The following is a 14,578-nucleotide window of genomic DNA, read 5'->3' on the forward strand; positions in this document are numbered from 1 at the left end:
GAAGAATTTATGAGGCAATCTTCATGTCCATTGGTTACTGAGAAAACCGTGGTCGCCATCCAAACAGATACTCCTCCCAGGATGACCATGGTTATTCAAACAGAAATTGCTTCTCTTTTGACAAGTTACATGTAAAAGCCTTTTTGTAAAATGCAAGTTAAGTCATTACTTGTACTTTTGTAATTACATGTAAGACAACTACAAGTTGTGTTCAATTAGGACTCTAGTTGGAATAAGTCATAGTTAGTTATTGAATAAGTCTTGGTGGTTGAGAGAATCTCTCAAGTTAGTTAGGATCCTCCCACCTTTTTCTCAAGACTCCTCTTTTATAAATACTTGAGGGGTCTATTGTAATTTTTTTCTTTTTGGAAAGCAAGCAAAAACTCTGCCAAATTTACAGCAAAGAAGTCTTTGATCTTTCATGTGTGAATTCAAGAATTGAAAGGAATAGAAGGAAATTGCTCAAGCTTTGAGTCTTTGTGCTACATTCTTGAATTTGTGTTCTATATTATCTTTCTTGCAAGTGTTTCTTAAAGAGCTTAATCGCATTTGATTTGCAGTCTTTGTGCTGCAAGTATTTGAGGTTAATATAAATTAGAATAAATACTCTTTTGAGAGGAGTTGTAAGTCTTTGTGCTTGCACTTATTCTTAAGAGAGTTTAGAAGCAGATTTTGTGAGTCTTTGAATTTATACTACTTCCCATTGTTTTAAGTAGAAAAGAATAAGATATTCCAATCTTTGAGTTGTTATAATTTGTTCTTGATAGCGTTAGTATAGAAAAAGGTAGATAGGACTTCACATGATCAAGTCTTTGAGCTTGATATTGCTATCCCGTCCCGAAGGAAGTGACGAAAGTCTTTGAGCTTTTAGGAAACTTCACTTCCTTTCTCTCATTTCATTTTGAAATTTGTTACTGCTGTTTTATATCAAATCGCTATCGTTTTTCTGTGAAGAGAAAATGATATTATCTTTCTTGAAAGAAGAAGAAAGATTGTTGTCCCATCCTATTTTATTTTCAAAGTTGTAGTTAGATAGGGGAGCCTTCCCTTAATTAGGAGAGTTTTACTCACACGCTGTGGTTGAAACAACAATTTTGTATATTTCCCCTAGTGTACAAAATTTTCAACCAACACTAAGTATGCCAGGAACTTGCTTGATAGGTTTCGAATGCAGGATTGCAAACCTGCTTCCACACCTATGGAGACTGGCTTGAAGTTGTCAACAAGTCTGATTCTTCTCCTGTAGATGAACCACAATTTAGGCAACTAGTGGGAGTCTCATCTATCTTACTGCTACTAGACCTGATCTCAGTTTTGCAGTGAGCTACATTTCATGCTTCATGATAGCTCCCAAGGCTAATCATTGGGTAGCAGCGAAGTGTGTGCTGTGTTATATGAGAGGCACCTTTGATTATGGACTTCTTTACACTAGGAGTCATGATCCTAGACTCAGTGGGTTCACAGATCCAGATTGGGCAGGTTCGGTTGATGACAAGAAGTCAACCTCTAGATATGTGTTCAGTTTGGGATCCGGTGCAGTCACTTGGACTAGTAAGAAGCAGCAGACAGTGGCTCTCTCCTCGATAGAAGCAGAATATCGGGGAGCAGTTAAGGCAGTTTGTGAGGTAGTTTGGCTTCGTCGGATGCTTGTGGATATGCAAATATCTCAAGCAGGTCCGACTCCCTTGTTCTCTGACAATCAGGGAGTTCTCAAACATGCCAAGAATCCAGTCTTCCATGAAAGAACCAAACATGTAGAGCTTCATTGTCATTACATTCGACAGTTGGTTGAAGACAGATCCATTCAGTTGCTGTATGTTCCTACAGCGGAGCAGCCAACAAATATTCTCACCAAGCCCCTTAGTCCAGATAAGTTTGTAAAATTCAGGGGGTCTATTGGCGTAGTTGATAGATTGAGCATTAAGGGAGGGTATTAGAATAATACTTTATTATTTATTTAATGCTCAATTATGTAATATTATGTAAATATTTCTAATAAGATCTTTTTGATCTTATTCGCAGTTTCTTTTTAGAAACTTGTTGTTTTGTACATTTTGTAAATCTTTTTATTGAGCGTATTTGCTCATTGTTAATACAACAATCATTTTTTACCAATTATATGTTTACATAATAAATAAAAATTATAATACGTGGCCATCAAATAAGGCGGTTACCACAGTGGTGTCAGGATACCGTAAACAGTCAGAAGCATTAAAAACAAACTACTAATTATAACAAAATACGAAAGGGGTGAGCCATAAGCTTAAGTTCAAATATATATATATATATAATGCTGAAAGAAGGGGCGAATTGATCTATGGACAGAACAGTTGCATACAATCCCCAAAATGGTGAATAAAGCCACAACACCGGGTATGGCATTCGGCTCCAAAGAAGAGCGGTAAACGCTCTGAGTCGACACATCACTAAGCATGCCAATACTATATTGAAAACGTTAAGAACAATAAAAAAAATATGTATAAACCCCGCAAGAACGCAGTCGAATGGGAGTATACCAGATACAAAGACTGGCAGGGATCGAGGTACAGAGAAATGTAAAAGGTTGGCAGACTTGAAGCGGAGTTCTGAAGCCTCTATTTGCAAACATACAGGCCATCCACATTCACTCCTCGAATAAATGAATTATAATGAGTAACATAGATTTGCTATATCAATCATACCATCAAATAATGATACAAAAAGTTAACAAAGACTCCCCCAAACTTCAACTCAGGGAAAATTCCATCGTAAGCAGCATACAAACTAATAAGGAACATCACTTTGCATTTAGGATATACTCCAGCATAAAAAGAGGTGGAACCAGAAAAGATCAGGCTAATATTGTAAATTAAAGGTCCCAAGTTGCAAGAGATATGACAACATAGACAAAAGTGGAAGATAGACTCCCAACTGTTTTTTTTGTTTGCCCGGAAGGAAAAGCTCGTACCATACTGCAGAAGAGAAAGCGAATAGCCAGTCTTGTTCAAAAAAAAATAGGAAAACAGTGAGACATTCAAAACCTTCAAAGAAACAATATCTATAGCAGCCAAATTAAATCTTGTACATGCAAACTGGACCCATAAAAGATGTATTACAATCAGACCAACTTAAGGCTTGACTTGTTGAGTTTTGATCAGATTTGGAGGAGCAGGGAATTTTAAATTTTATTAACTTTCCTGGACTGTGAATGCTATCTGAATTTCTAATGATATATGTATTGTATGTAAGATAGTTTGTCTGAGCCAATATAATCACTCAATCTATAATATAGTATGTAGTTGACAACGATATACTGAAGAGTATTCCTTGATACTTGTCTATATGCAATCAGATTGCCACTGTATACGAAGTGTAGTTTCTTGTTTGATATAATATCAACGTGATGACTATTCCATCTTCAATCATACGATTAGCTGCAGTCGATATCTAAACTGATCTTGTTCACCGTGTTTGATTTGTCTCTGCCTGCAAGTCGTTTTAGTCTGATGTGATATGCTGTCTGTGAAACATTGATCTGTTTCTTACTTATCGTATTCTATCAGTGTATGCAGTCCGTTAATCTTTATGGATCGATATCAATTCACTGAGTGTGATATTGATCTCCCTTTTGGTCTGCCACCAGTTGTATATCCAACACGAGTCTAATATCCACGGTCTATATATTTACGGATGCTTGTATGTTATTCGCACCTCTGATCTGCTGTGTAGTATCCAATATGTATCGTTGTATCTTTAAGGGTACTGACTGCTGTATATATATTCACCTCTTACCTTTATCGCTGTGTTATATTATCTTCACTGACTGCAGAAGATATTATAGAATGTAGTATATTGTATTAATTCCCTGTCGTATTCCATTCCTAGTTCTTCAAAAATGAAACACACAATATATATGAAGCTCGACGGGTTTTATAGAAGTCATGACTAGCCTAAGAGACGCCAAGCCTCATATACTATGATGGTTTGTTATAGACCGATTAATATAATCAGTGATACGTTAAATCGAAATCATATTAGACAATCGGTTATAAACAACCGATGATTATAAACCATCCAAGCAACCTGATGACAAGGATGGAATCGGTTATGATTAATAATCAACATAATTAATAACATAACCGATATTAATCAAATCATAGAGAATTATGTTTTGAACTAATGCAATCATAATCAGCCAATAATCGATATAGGTGGAATATAATAGAGCATAAATATTATAGGAAATACTATATGATTAATAGGTTTAAATATTATTGATTTATTGATCAAATGTGTAAGGCTGATAGGCCACTTACACATTTGATCTGCAGAATTGGGACCTAGGATTCTGACTGAAGCTACATCTTCAACATGACTGTTGATTATCTATAAAAATCGGTTAGCAAGGGACAGCATGCAAAATGGCCAGACAGGAAACAGGGTAAATAACACAGCCACGACTTCTGATAAGGGATTGGTAACAAGCAAATTTACTGATTGCTATTAATCGAATAGTGATGAGGGTAAACCGATGCTGATTGGATAGGAGGAACAAACAGATAAAAGTATATCGACGATAGGGAAAGCTTGCCAATTCGAGAAATTTTATGAGGAAAGAATGCTTATTGATCCAAGTTATCGGCCAAAAGCAAAACAGAATTCTTCAGGATGAAGATAGCTGTGATAACAAAATAATGAATAAATCTATGCTGCTAGAGGGATTCGGATCAAAAGGCAACATGTGCAGAGCAACACTCAGAGTGTAAAAAGAAACTAGAAGACAGATCACAAAAGATCCCAAAAGGAAATATTCAAATAAGCGAAACAGGACTAAGAATTTGCAAAATGCAGACATGGTGTAGCAACGCAATCGAAATACCAGTCTTGACAGAAGTAATGAAAACAGAATCTACTGAAATGTTAACAGGTATACAGGAAACTAGTCAAGAACAATAGAATCCCAACCTGGAATCCAATGGTTGAGGGAGATTTCCAGAAGTTGTAGAGTTTTCCCCCCGAATTCTCCACGAAGCCTCAGCAAGAAAACAAATTTCTTTTCCCCAAACTTCGATCCGGATAACAAATTTTCAAGCTCCCAGAAAGAATTCCAAAAACAAATTTCCCAATACCTTTCAAAATTCCCCAAAACCCCTTCCCATTTCATAGCTAGCAACATTCACCTCCTCCCCCGTTCCTCCCGACAAACCGGGAGATATATCTTTCAAGATTCTCAAATGCACTTCTTCCTCTTTTTATAACCTTCGATGGAAACATTTTGAATTTGTAATTTAAATATACCTTTTATTAAAATAATAATCTTTTAGGCCCACATAAAGTGCTGACTTAAGTCACTTTATAAAAGTATTAATTGAATACAAGTATCTCAAAACATTAATTTAAGATAACTAAATTAATTAAAATTTTTCCCTTTTTAATTTCCTGGATTAGCCTACGGGAATAAAACAGGGTAATGGAACTTCCCTAAACTCCTAGGTTGAAGGACATTACAGTCCTCCCCCTCAAAATCGCTTGTCCTCAAGCAATTGCAAATTTGGGTGTTGAAAAATCTACTCTCCTTCCCGTATGGCATCTTTTATAGGCAAATCCTTCCAACGAAGAAAGTATTTCGGAATACTTCTATTTCTGAGTTTTTCTTCCTGACATCAATAATGGCTTCTAGAATCAAGACCATTTTTCCTTCTTCATCCAATGATGATAACTTTTTAGAGGGTTTAATGTGTTGCTCTGATGCAGGTATATCTGATTTAGGGCAAGAAACATGGAATCCATTGTGAATCTTATTGTGCTACGGTGGCTCCAACTCATAGACAACTTCCAGAATCCTATTATAATCTTGTAGGGACCATAAAAATTGGGTTTTAATTGTTTTGCACTACACCTCTTAAGTGAGGACTATCTATAAGGCTGCAATTGCAAGTACACCTATTCCTAACCTTAAATGTTGTCTATATCTTGTGCCTATCTATGTACACCTTCAATTGGTTTTGAGCTTGCTGAATATTCTCCTTTAGAGCTTTCATAATATTGTGTTGTTCCTGCATCTGATCTTTGGCTTGAGGTGCTTTGCCATCTGCAATAACCAAGTCTACAAAAGAGGTGGCATTGTATCGGTACAAATCCTTGAAGAGTGTCATGTCTATACTCGTAGTAAGGGGTGTTGTAGTAATGTTTTCCTAGATACAACTACTTGAACCAAGCCTTCTGATGATCAGCCACATAATTCCTTAGACACCCTTCAATCCACTTTTTTACTATTTCTATTTGTCCATCTATGGGTGATAACGTGTGTTTGCTGTCAACTCTATACCTATTATTATGAAGAGATTCTGCCAAAACACACTTGCTGTCCCAATTGCTAACAATGTTTTTAGGCAACCCATGGAGCCTCAACACCTCTTTGAAGAAAAACATCTGCCATTTGTGGTGCCTTATACTGGGAGGATATGGCATAGAAGTGTGCGTACTTAGGAATCCCTACCCGACACCTTGGGTAGCCTTGTGATGAAGTCCATCAATATATTCTCCCACTTTTGATGAAGGATAGGCAGAGGCTACAATAAACTTGTTCGAAAGATGTGCTCATATGTTTGATATTGGAAAACTATATAGTCTCAAATGTGTTTGAGGACATCATTCTTCAATCCTTTCGAAGAAAATCTCTTTCTTATCTGCCTGTAAGTTTTGAAGTAGCTTTGTTAACTTGCTAGAGGTGTATCATGAACAACTTTGAGAATAAGCATATTTTGTCCTTATAATTGATAATATCATCAATTACCTTGTATCGATCATCTTGAGTTTTCTCATCCATAATTTCACATGCAAAAGTTTTCTTAGAGCACTGAACTAGAAGGTAGGATTTCCAAGCAGCTGAAATCTTTGACATAACACACAAAAGGGTTTGTTGGACAAACATTTGCTACTACATTTTCTTCTCTTTGACATGCACAATATCAAAATCATAAGCTTCTAATTTTCTTACCCACTTTTGTTGCCATTCATTCAATTCATTTTGTGGAAGGAAGTACTTCAAATTGTTGTGATCAATTCTCACCACAAATTTCCCTCCAACCAGATACTATTTGAATTTGGCCAAGGCGTGGATGATCGTGAGCATTTCCTTGTCATAGGTAGAATAATGCCTCTCAACATTGCTGAGTTTATTGCTTTCAAAGGCTATAGAGTGTTTATTTTGCATAAGCATAGCTCCAATTCCATGATAAACCCGCATTAGCCCTTGATATAAAGTTATGTAAATAATATTAAGGATATGGATCGAGTAAATAAGATTATTGTAAATACATGACTAATACGATAAAATAAGTATTCTATTAAAAAGAGGAAATACATTTAATATAAGTATTATATTAAATAGAGGAAATACATTTAATATAAGTATTATATTAAAGAGGAAATACATTTATATAATAAGGAAAGAATTAATTAAAATATCATATATTAACATAATGAAAGAAGTGTTATTTTAATATATAACAAATAAAACAAAAAGTATTACAACAAATCTAACAAAAGTATTACGTTTAACTTAGTATCATTATATTTAATTTTAAGCCCCCCCCCTCGATTCCCCCCGCACCAAAAGGTGCGATGGAATTGCAGCATGGGCTGTGATTGCCACCGCACCCCTTGGTGTGGAAGGGGGATTGTGGAGAGTCACAACCCTTCACAAAGATATAAAGGAAACAGCCACCGCAAGGAAAGGGGAAAAAAAAAAGACGGGAGGGCAGCCAGGAGCAGACTTCGTGACCAGCAGGTAAGAGGTAAGGTATAATATATTATAAACTAATATATTAGTATAAATTAATATATGGAAAATAGTAACTAATGTATATTTCATTGAATATTAATTAGGTATGATAATTAATAGATGTTAATGTTAATTACTATATGTTTCATTGTGCATTAATTAAGGATGATAATTAATATGTTAATATTAATTAAAGTACATTTCATTGAGCAGTAGTAATATTATATTAAGGCTAAAACATGTGTACATTAAGGAATACAATTAATTAATATACTAATCTGCTCATAAGGAATGATTAAGGAATATAGATGTTATCAAGGAAGGTGTAATGCACATGTCAACAATGATAGGGTATATTTAATATGAATATATGCTAAAGAATACATTAGGAATGCATGTTAACATAAAATGTAGATTAGGAAATAAAATAGTACTAAATCATCAAAGTGCACTATAAATACAAATGTAAACCCATGTTGGAGGCTATAGAGAGGAAACTCCCTTAGTCTAAGGAAGGGATTATGAAATCCCTAGGGCAGTATATATACTGATTATTGATATGCATATGTAGGGCTTGGTTGATTAAGTTCAACCAAGAGGAGATGGATTTGGCCGGTCCACTCCGAGGACTTGGGTGATGGGATGCATCACCCAAGGCAATGAATGACACATGGTCTTCCTTGGAGGGCTTGGGTGTAAGAGGTTGCACCCAAGACAGGAATCGAAATAACCTTCGATTTCTTGGAGGGCTTGAATGTAAGAAATTACATTCAAGACAGGAGTCGAATTCACCTTCAACTTCCTGGAGGGCTTGGAACCAAGATGGGTTCCAAGAAGGCGAGCTTCATGGCCGCCTAAGGACATACTTTGTATGGCATTCGTATCCTTTTTTAGATTAAAATTAAGATTATGTTAATTAAGTATTTTAAAATTCGGTGGCAATTTAGATTATATATATATATATATATATATATATTTATATGTCTGTTGTATTCTAACAATCTGTTTTTGCAGGATAGTGACCCCTAACTAGCAGGAACATTACAAATTCCCTCTCTAAAAGCATTACATTCTAGCACAAAAGAGTTAAATCAGAAAGTGCCAATACAGGACAAGTACTTGTTACATCCTTAAGGTGCTCAAGTACATGTTGGGTTGAATCCAACCAAGAGAATGATCCCTTCTTTGCCAAAATTTGTGAGGGGCACAGTTATTTGTGAAATCCCCTTCATGAACCTTCGGCGGTAATTGCACAATTCAAGGAATCCTCTAAGTGTGTCACAATCTTCGGTGGGGGCCAATCAAGAATAACATGAATCTTTTGTTGGTCTACCTTAATTCTATTGGTTGGTCTACCTTAATTCCATTGGCATCAATTATATGTCACAAGCATAAAATTTTTGTCATTCCAAATTCACATTTGGATGCATTAGCAAATAACTACTATGCCTCCATAATGCTTAGAACCTAGTTCTGTTGGAGACCAAGATATCATCAAAGAACACAAGCATAAACTTTTGCAACTACTTGTTAAAAGCATGGTTCATTTAGGATTGGAATGTGGCAAGAGTGTTGGTCAATCCAAATGGCATGACCAAGAATTTGCAATGCCCATAATGGCATTTGAAGGCTGTCTTACAATGTATATCTTCCTCCCTCACTTTGATTTGATGATGCCTAGATTGAAGATCAATCTTAGAAAAGTATGCTGCCCCGTGAAATTCATCAACAAGCTTGTTGATCTTGGGAATCAGATACCTGTTCTTAATTGTTTTCTTATTGACTTCATGGTAGTTTATGCACATCCTCATTGTCAAAGAAGCAAAGGGGCTCGAACTAGGGCTAACGTGCCCTATATCTAGCAACTCTCGTATGGCCTTCTCTATTTCTTCTTGGCGCCTCTTTGGGTAATGGTAAGGAGTCGTAATCATTGGTTTAGCTCGCTCTAGTTTGGTCACATGCTTAAATCCTCTCTCTAATGGCCGACCTAGAGGAATATTATTGAAAACCACTTTGTTTTTGTCTAGTATAAATTGAATATTCGCATGATATGCCTTATTTTTATCAGAAGTGTCCATAGTAGGAATGAAGCACTAGCTTGTCCACACTCCATTACCATGACAAAATACTCTCCATTCTCTTAGTAGTAATGATCTTGGGTGCGCCATTTGGCATCCCACGAAGGAAACATTTCTTCCTAATTGCTTTGCATTTCAACTTCATGGTTTGAAACTTCTGTGAATACTTCCCTAATGAATGTATCCATTGGTGATTGGGCTTCCAAAAGAACATTAGTCTCTCGAATGCCTACCACATAAAATCATCTGTCATAGTATGATTACCCAAAGCAACGTTCAATTGGGGAATCCTCTTGGTACGAGTCATGGTAAATCCAGTTGAGACTATCACACTAAGCGTGCACACTACATTACCATGACAAAAGACTCTCCATTCTCGTAGTAGTAATGATCCTAGGTGCGTCATTTGGCATCCCATGAAGTTAAAATTTCTTCCCATTTGCTTCGCATTTCAACTTCATGGTTTGAAACTTCTGTGAATACTTCCCTAATGAATGTATCCATTGGTGATTGGACTTCCAAAAGAACATTAGTCTCTTGAATGCCTACCACATAAAAATCATTTGTCATAGTATGATTATCCAAAGCAACGTTCACTTGGGGAATCCTCTTGGTACGAGTCATGGTAAATCCAGGTGAGACTATCACACTAAGCTCTGAGATATCCTATACTTGTAGGCCCCTCTTGACCATCAAGGCATGATCTATGAAATTGTGGGTTGCTCCATTGTCTATCAATATTGTAACTCGTCGCCCTTGCAACACTCCTCCCACCCTGGAAGAATTATATTTGGATGTACTTGAAACTGCAGAAATGGTACCTCCCTTAGCTCCCCATAAAGTGTGCTTTTTAGACTCAACTTGTTCTTCCTTTGGGTCATTGTGTTCATTGCTTGACCCGTTTCCCGTTTTCTCTTCCTCACTATCAAAAACCACCGCAATATAATGTACGTTTCCTTTTTCTAGGCACCTATGTCCGGGTCCCCATGGTTCCTTATAGGAAAAACCCAACTTTTTTCTACTTGTCTTAGTCATGGTCTCATCCAACAAACTTGGTTTCTTGAGCCACTCCCTTTCAAAGGGTGTTTTTTCTTTCTTTGATGGAGGAAACTTAGATTGAAATTTTTCTTTGAAATAATAAGGAACATAACTACGCTGCCTGAAATATATGAGACAATTGTGTTCTATAACCCAATGGATTGTAGATTTATGAGCAGATTACATTCATTAAAAGAACATATGTAATTTTGACCTCAACTAGCAACAATGTACATATGAAGTAGCAGAAAACACCAAACATCATCAACATTCAACCTGGTGGAATGAACACTAGAAAACCAGGTTTATGCTTGCAATAAAAGGCTTAGAATCACCACCCAATGGCTAGGAATGCCGCCCAAACTCCTGCGCCAACCTGCTGTGACTTCACGTCCGACTGTAGCCTCAATTGACCAGACAATATGCTTATTTGCCCTTGCAACTCAACAAACCAGCAATGGTATAGGCATCCAACGAATCAATAACTTCACACACCTACCACAAGGTTTGAAAATTCCCAGTGACTATGGTTACAGCCACCCAGCTAGCTCCTTCAATTCTCATGCTTGGCTGAAATGGGTTATCTTCAACGCCTAAATATGCTTACACACTTATGCCCACAATAGACCAAACTTCACGCCAGCTATTTCAACCAACAGCTAACAATCATTGGCAGCCAAGAAAACATAGGGCCAGTTGCTTGAAGACCACAAATCTGCTACACTATGCAAGAATATTGATGGCCAAATGAATGATTTCAGTTGCCCACTTCAGAACTATTGCCCAACATTGACAAACCTACACACCAGGCTCATTCACAGATACGCTCAACAAGTATGATCATCACGCCATAGAAATGTAGTTTCCTATTGCCCAAATTTCCTAAATCTCTTTTATAGCTCAATCAGTGATCTTGATTGAAACACACTGTTGAAATAAGGCTTTTGTCTTTGTTTGCAAAATCTGCAATTCATTGTCAATCCCTGAGTGGAACCGCTCTGATGAAGACATAGGGTTTTCATCCTCAGCTTCAGCCTTTCAGGTTTCTATCCATTAGGCATCCATTAGGGTTTCTGTCCTGCTGGAAGGAATTTGGCCACCGGAACAAATCTCCAAGAAAGAAAAATAATCGAACTTCTGAATGAATCCAAAGAGACCACTCCACCCTCTTTTATAACCTTCCCGAGAACTTTTTGGAAATTATGGTTTAAAAATCACTTTATAAGCTAAATAAACCTTATTGCTTTGAAAAGTGATTTATTTCATTATCTAGTATCTTTGACATTTTACTCACTTAATCAAGGGTCCATGTGTTAAAAGTTAAAACTTTTAATTCCTTTTCCTATGAGCTATTACACTAAGTTGCTTTTTAAATTATTCTATAAAATTAAGCAACCTTAGTGAAATAATTAAATTAAAACTCAATAATTCATTCAAGTTGTGAAAACCTCCAAACAACATCGGAATCAATATCTGACTATAGTAGAATGATACTGATGATGAGCAATGGAAATCAGGGTTGATCGGGTGACTTTCCATAAATAGACATTTTCTACAAGAATCATGGAGAACACACAAGAAGCCAAAACTCAGTTTAGAAAGTGTCATAAAAGTCCTCAAGACCAATTGAGCTCATGGCAAACAACAAACATCCCTTCTAAAAAAGACAAGGTTGGTGCTGATAAAAAAAGTCAGAGCTAACTACAATGCCAGAGCAACAAAAAATGGGGACATTGCACTTGATAATGGGAGATTTTAGGAAGGCTTACAAAGATCTACATGAATTACATCTAGAAGCCTCCTAGCACGGTAGACATTTTCTGTAGGAAATGGCTTCCTCTTTATCTTACCAACCAAACAAGCAACACACATCTTGTTTTCCTTGTATAAGGGGTAACAAATACAAACTCCCTTGCCTGATTCACAAGGCAACAAATATGTCCTGTTCCACATCAGAGACAATGCATTTCTTTCCACAAAACTTGACTCCGATGTCTTTTTCTGCCCTTAATTATCAATGGCCTTCCATTACCATAACACTTACACAAATAACATCTTTTGGTGCACTTGACGTGCTTTGATACCATATCATAGAAAAGGCTATTAGCATATTTGAGGTATATAGGCAATAATGCAATATATTATATTAGGGAACATTGGAGTGACCATTACAAAGAGGTTCATCTCCTTATAAAAGTATGTGAGAGTTGTAAGATAATAAGTAACTCTTAGAACATATCACTAAGTTGCTAGGGTGACTTTATTATAAGGTAAGTGTTATATTCTAACAACCTATGGATGAATGTTGTGCTTAAGTTGATAGCTGTTCTATTTATGTAGAAATCATATCTTGTGAGGGGAAGATCAATATTTTTGACTAGATTGGTGATTCTTTCTTACCAAGTGGACTGATTTAGGCATATAGAGGTCCATCATTTATCCCTTCTCTTGCTAGACATGTTTTCTTGATGTGGTGAATTAATCATGCTGGTATATATGATAAACATACGCATTCCTTAGTTATTTTGTCAGGTCCAACAATCTAAATCCATTCAAAGATTAAAAAGTCAAACTTAAAGCAGTTGTAATCAACATGTGCAATAGTGAAAAAAGCCTGCAAACATAGATCTATAGTGCTAGCTAAGAGCAATATAGAACAAGAATTATTTTGCATAAATATAACAACTATATGATTGCATAAAAATTTATAATAATATGATAGATAATTCAACAAATGGTTACATTCAAGAGGAGCATAACCCTTGGATGTACCTTTCCATAACCTCTCTTTAACTCATTATTATTAATTAAATCTTTAACTCATTATTCGTATCTGCTCTCTTCCTTACTGATACGTTGCAAGGTGTTTTTTGGATGACCTCAAATTTACTGTGACTAGGTTACACTGTCTGACTGCTTCTGTAGTCAATCTTGGCAATAGACTAGATAAAATGTGATTTTCTCAGCTTTTAGAATTTGCTATTTGAGAGTAGTAGTAGTTTAGGCTTCTCTGAGGTTTATTTACTGTAGGATTCATTGAGAAACTGAACACAAGCCTAGATCTAGGTGACTAGAGAAGATCACATATCTAGATGCAAACATGGTGTAGAATGCAATATTAGCTAAAATTCAACATCAAGAATATGGAGAGATTGAAATGAAATTGCTTAATTGATTCATGGAAATGAAAGAAATTACATACAATATACAGTTTTGGGAGAACAAGTCAGAAAGACAAGTTTCCCAAAGGATTTGAGTTAACCACAAGTAAACAAGTGGTAAGTTTCCTAAAGAAGTTGAATTAGACACAAGTCAACAATGGTGGACTCAACACGAGATCAATTAAGTCAAGTGAATTTGACTTGATTATCAAGTGAGCTCAACTGATGTGAAGTGCTCATTTTTGCTAAATCTGGATAAGTAAATAAAAATAATTACTTAAGTAAATTTAATGTAATAAGATGCAATTAAATAATTACTCTAAATGGAGAGTCATATATTGAACCTTAGAAGTGAAATTGATTTTCGATCTAGCGATCATATATTACATGACCAAGTGAAATAAAAAAAAAATCATTTTGCATATTAGGGTTTAAGAATATCAAGAATCTTGGGAACTCTATATCTATCATCATAGATCTTATGATCAAATATGCAAAAGCAACTGTATGAAGCTGATTTTGTGGACATATTTTCT

The 14,578-nt window shown here is 35.9% G+C and overlaps 1 protein-coding gene across 6 annotated transcripts in view; it reads left to right on the forward strand.

Moving 5' to 3' along the window:
- Positions 1 to 14,578, forward strand: part of LOC131048267 (uncharacterized) — a 160,539-nt gene that overhangs the window by 116,165 nt on the left and 29,796 nt on the right. The window lies entirely within an intron of this gene.

This window comes from Cryptomeria japonica, chromosome 3 (genome assembly GCF_030272615.1).
Source record: "Cryptomeria japonica chromosome 3, Sugi_1.0, whole genome shotgun sequence".
In the NCBI taxonomy this organism is placed as follows: domain Eukaryota; kingdom Viridiplantae; phylum Streptophyta; class Pinopsida; order Cupressales; family Cupressaceae; genus Cryptomeria; species Cryptomeria japonica.